Consider the following 5,041-nt stretch of genomic DNA (forward strand, 5'->3'; position numbering starts at 1 on the left):
AAGGTTGAAGAATTTTTTTTCCCTGAATCGATCAAAAATTTTTTGAAAAGAAATTGAGTGCAAATCTTGTGAAGATGCTCTGCTGCTCTAAATGGAATTAATTAAACTACACTGCAACAATGGACCAATCATTGTGCTTCCTACCTCACCTCCACGGGAATACTGGATACAGCGCATTAACGCGGATCTCGTACGTGACACACAGGCTGCTTTTATAAGTGGGACCGGTTGGTCATAATCTGTTGACTTCAAGTGCAACTACTTTGTTGGATCCTAAATATAGTTTTATTTAAGTTTGCCTTAAGTTTAACTTTTTTATGTTTCACTATAAATAGCTAAAAATTCACATAGATTAACAACAAAATATTGATGTTAACATATTCCTATGGAAAATATATTCATAATATATAACTCTTTTTATTTGAAATAATATAGTTTTATAGATATTATTAGTCAAAGTGTTATATTAGAAACCATGTCAATGTACTCAATGACTTATATTTGAGATCGATTGAAGTAGTTAAAAGCTAAGCTTTGTGGTGCAAATATGTCAAAGAACATGTAGCTTTGCAAAAAAAAAAATTCTTAAAATGTAATTTTAAGACTGTTTGATTAGGCTTGCAGTTCCTCAAAAATGTATGCTTGGTGTAAGATGGCCTGCTACGAGATTTACTCGTTTTGTAGATGGCTTTGGCGTAAGTTACCCCGCGATCTGTCGCAGCCTCACAACCAGGACGGCTGGGCCAGTTGCGCTTTCTGCTATGTACTCGCTATACGGCTGTCCCTAGTCTAGAATGGCGCAGACTTGCGTCCCTGGCATTTGAATGACCACAGCTAGCACGCATTGAACGCCTCAACTAAGTCGCCTTCTTGGAAGTCTTGTGCATGCTTTCGTGTGCACCGACCGCCGAGACGAGGAAAATCTATGTGAGCGAGCCAAGGTAAGAATTCTTCAATCCGTTCCTGTCATTGTTTGCGTCTACACACTACTAAAAAAGTATATTTTTATTCCTTTTCATTGTCATATTAATAATAACCAGCAACGATACTCCTCATTGACATCTACACATTACTATCGAAATGATCATCCCTACCTCTTTTACTATCAGTTCGATAATAACCGAAAGTAATAAAGTATCACTAATAGTTTATAAATTGAACCGATAAATATAACATCGAGCCACTAAGAATCAGTATTGATAATCATTATCACTGTCAATTTATAAGCTCAACTGACATATCAATAATTGAACCTTTTATGAACTTGCAGTAATAATCTTTCTATAAATATCTCAACCCTCCAGAATATCGATCTCCATATCACTCCCCTTTAGAATATTGATCCCCATCGGGTAGTGATGGTCGAAGTGGTGCGATGGTCATTGTCACCACTTCGACCTTCGCTAACCCCTCGGCCCTGTCTTCTCTCATCGCCAACCTCATCGTCGTCCTCATTCAATATTGTAATAATAAGATGCTCTATACGAGTTGCAGAAAACACATTCGCTTCAAGATAATTGTGTTTCCGTCGTTCATTTAGATTTATGGTATAATTTCTTGCATGTCACTAACTAAAACTTAAATCCCTAATATACCATTAGGCTTCAAGCGTCAATGACTAAGATAGTCCCACGCATCATAGACACACTATAACATATCAGGGATTTGTGAATTATATCGGTAGCATATAAAAAATTACCGCTAAATTTATTATTGTCATTACAGTTTCAAATTGTGATTTCACCATTCATTTTATATTTTAAATACTCTACCATGAATATTTTAGCGTGGGGTCTCTGTTGTTAGAATATATGGGGTTAGCCCATTATATTTTTATAATTCTAAAAATCTCAAAGGCTCAACCATTCTAGGGATGTGTGTTTCTTTAGTCACACCTTAGGATGTGGATGAAGACTAGCTTAAAAGAGTTTCTCCTCTCTATTCACTTAGCATGTGTGGATAAGAGGACTAAAAGAACACACGAGCACGCTCGCTCGACTCGTAGGGCCGTGGCCGGGGCGCGGGCGCATGTCACCTGCATGAATGGACTGGTTGCTTGCGTAGGTCCGACTTACTTTTGCGGTTTTGTTCCTTTTTGTTGTGTGGAAAAACGGATAAATATATAAAAATTGTGTCGATCACGACTCCGATCGTGGCGGCGTAAACGACTCCGATCTTAGTGCGTCTTAACTACATGACTCTCTCTCTCTATATATATATATATATATATCTGCTAGTCACCGCACAAAGGTAAGACGCGAGTTGCATATTCGTAATTAGAGTTTTATCAATTTCTCTCTGTTGTACCGACACACATAGACTACTCCATCCCGATGTGTCGGCGTGTATTGACGAACGGGAGAGCAGATCTTCGGAACCCGTCGCTCTTGAGATCTTGCACGAGAGAGGGAGAATAAGGTTTTTAGTAAGCGCTCGTCATGATTGCTCACGATTTGCTTCTTCTACATCATCGTGTGCTACTTCGTCTATATTGCCACCGTCGTCACCATCTGCTACATCGAAATCAACTTCGACTACTTCATCTTCATCATCACCTGTTGCATCCACATCACTAGAGCTTTGCATCTCACATCGCCATCAGGTACGTATATTGCAATCCTACTCGAGTGTTTAATCGAGTGAACTATTCGATATACTACTCAAGTGTTTTAGCGATACATTTCTCGAGTGAGCTAGTCAAGATCCTTCTCGAGTATCTAGTCGACTGATTAGGATGGTCAAATTCTAGCCGATTATACTTGAATCTTGTCGGAGCTCATCCTAACTAGTCGATAATTGATTATCTGTATCTATTCGTGTTCATATCATATCAGGAATTAAATTAAATTAAATTTAAAAGTGCTATTTTTTCCAATATTTGTCTCAAATGTTTTTACATATATAGATGGATCATCAATGTTCGTTCATATCTTGAACTGACAGTGATAATTAGAGAATAGATAGTGATATCAATTTGAAACCGACAATGACAGTGTGCTCTGTAGTAGTGACATGATCCACATGCCAGCGTGGTGTACGTGTACTTCATGAGCTGTGATGTTCATTCTCGTCGCCATACACAACTAGGCCGTTTCAATCTCCCTCTGAGAAACCAAATTGAAATGTGTCTTGATTTACTTGTGATGAGTGATTAATATTAATATTTATTTGGTTTGATGATCTTCGGTTTTGCATGAGCTTTGATGTGATTTGAATTGATTTGGGATTTTATGTGAGCATATTGATTATTGACTAACTGGAATTGAAGTTGGAGATATATGTTTGCTTGTCTCATGGTGTGCAGTGATAGATACAACTTGGTGGTCGACGGCGGGATGATCATAGCTAAGCGGAATGCTTGGTGCCGGATGATCAAGAAGGTCGGATGGAGTCAAGTGTAATACTAGTTGAACACGTGGAGGTCAAGCAAAATATAAAAGGCGGATGGAGACAGTGTATTGACAAAGTCAAGCAAAGAGGATGCTGGTGCAAGTGACAAGGCGGCATAAGGGATCAAGAGCGGGAAAGACTTACCGGCGATCAGGATCGCAAGATGGAGTATACGCATTGACATCGGAGCGCTTACTTAATGCGTGAGGAGTCACGCTTTGAGAAGCGTGCTAGGGTTTTGCAGTTTGACCTCAAAACCGTGAGATAACTGGAGGAGTACGTGGCACCATCGCAAAACTTGTGTCAAGGCAAAACTAAATCGTGAAGGCACCACGGCCGTCCGATAAATCGAGAAGAAAATAGACCAAAATACACTCGGTAATAGGTATGAGTGTACTATAAGATATGAGTATTTTGAGAAAAAAACTAGAAAACTTAGGAGTTAAATTTTCTAGGCTTATAAAAAGAGGGGTAGAGCTATGAGAGGAAAGGAACCAGCTATTTTAAGCCCCTTTTGTTATCCAAATAAGAGCCTTATACTAGGTTTTAGAGGAGAGAAATATAAGTGTTTAGTCTATATATTAGGTGAGTTTTATGAGGAAAATTTTTGTAATCTATCTAAAATATGGCTGATCTTTACTGTAATAAAGTTTATTTTTCTTCAAGTTATTGTGCTCACCTCCTTCCAGCTTTTCTCTATTGGTTCGTTTGCAAGCTTGTAAGTTTTTCATTTTTTGAATTTGATTTTCGTTTTGAATTTTAGGTTGAAATTTTAGCATCTTGTGAGGTCATTCTTTCTGTTGTTACAGGCATAAAATTTGTATACACACGCTTATATGATAGAGTCTTGAATTCATCTTGCATCAACTTGGAGAGTTTCGTTGCCTGGTGTTCATCGTTTCTTGTTTCTTTGCAAGTTGCTATTTTTTTATGCTAAGACACATGAATTAATCTTAAATATAATCTATGATTCATATATCATCCATGGAGTTGTGTGACCTTAATTTTTTCTTATTAAAACTTCTCTCTATTTGTACTTTCGTTGAGTTAAAACTTTTCTCAATTTTTTGAATTCAAATTTGGCAACCGGTCGGTTTATATTATCGGACCGGAACGGTAAGATCGGTTATCGTGAATTTCAAACGATAACCCTGCCAACTAGTAATAGTTCTAGTTCAAATCATAAATTAAGCTTGACTTTGACCACTTCCCATACGAATTGGTTAACCCTGCCAACTAGTAATAGTTCTAGTTCAAATCATAAATTAAGCTTGACTTTGACCACTTCCCATAATACAAGTGATTTTTTTTTTCCATAAGAGCCTTATTATAGATGTTTGTTAAACAGCAAAGCATGCAATACAGAAAAAGTGCAGGAGACATGTTCTCAAACAAGTCGTCATTTTCACTTTGGGCCATAACCTTTTCCTGTTTCTTTCTCCCTTTTTCTCCTAATGCTAAGCAAAACTAAATTTAGCTGCCTTGTCTTAAATTTTAGTGGTTAGTTGGCAACAAGTTAACCGGTGAATTATACAGTATTGAGCATAGGAGCTACTTCTAAGTTTTTGGCTGCAATATGCGAAATAGGTATGCAGAAAATTATATATGTCTTTCGCATAGTGTTATTGTGCATCTGCTTCTATTTTCTCAT

Source organism: Phragmites australis, chromosome 3 (genome assembly GCF_958298935.1).
Source record: "Phragmites australis chromosome 3, lpPhrAust1.1, whole genome shotgun sequence".
Taxonomy (NCBI): Eukaryota; Viridiplantae; Streptophyta; class Magnoliopsida; order Poales; family Poaceae; genus Phragmites; species Phragmites australis.